This window comes from Apteryx rowi, unplaced genomic scaffold (genome assembly GCF_003343035.1).
Source record: "Apteryx rowi isolate R43461 unplaced genomic scaffold, aptRow1 scaffold_223, whole genome shotgun sequence".
Classification (NCBI taxonomy): Eukaryota; Metazoa; Chordata; class Aves; order Apterygiformes; family Apterygidae; genus Apteryx; species Apteryx rowi.
The window spans coordinates 188,577-189,259 of NW_020448564.1; positions in this window are offsets into that span (position 1 = coordinate 188,577).

Genomic DNA, 683 nt, shown 5'->3' on the forward strand with positions numbered 1-683 from the left:
TCGCTCATCTGATAAGCGGGAAGAGGTGGCAGGATGGCAGGGGGTGGCACGATGCTTTGTTTTTAGCGTGCTGTTTTTCTAAATTCCTAATAAATCGCTAGGAAGGGTGTACCCAGGTTCTGCTTCCTTTTGACCTTTAATTAGCTCTCAGTTGCAACGGGTGAGGTTCCAGGCTTGCATTTCACCATGTTTATGGCTGTGCTGTTCAGCCGGTTTGTTTTGGTTTGGCTCGGTTTTGTTTCCCTTTACAAAAATCAGCCCGATGAGGAAGAAGACAGGGAAAAGTTGAATTAGGAGAAGGCAATTTTTGCAGTTTGGGCACAAGATTGGGAGTCAGCAGATGCAGGTTCTATTTCTGGCACCGCAGCAAACTTCCTGGATGTCGCTGGGCGAAGCGGCTTGCACATCCCCACCTTGCCTCACCTCCTTACACCAAGCACCAAACCACCCTCTCTTTAGCGGGGTGCACAGAGAGAGGCCCCTCCGTGCCCCGGCGCGCAGGGAGGGATGCTGCCGTGCGGGCAGAGAGCGGGGCCCCGCCGGCTGGAGGACAAGGTGCGCGTTTGGAGCCTGCACCACCCGCACCTCCCGCCGCACATCCTCGGGGGCCGAGCGGCCTGGCAGCCGCTACCGCAGCCCCGTCGATAACCCCCGCGGCGGGGCCCGGCGCCCGGGGGCCACCG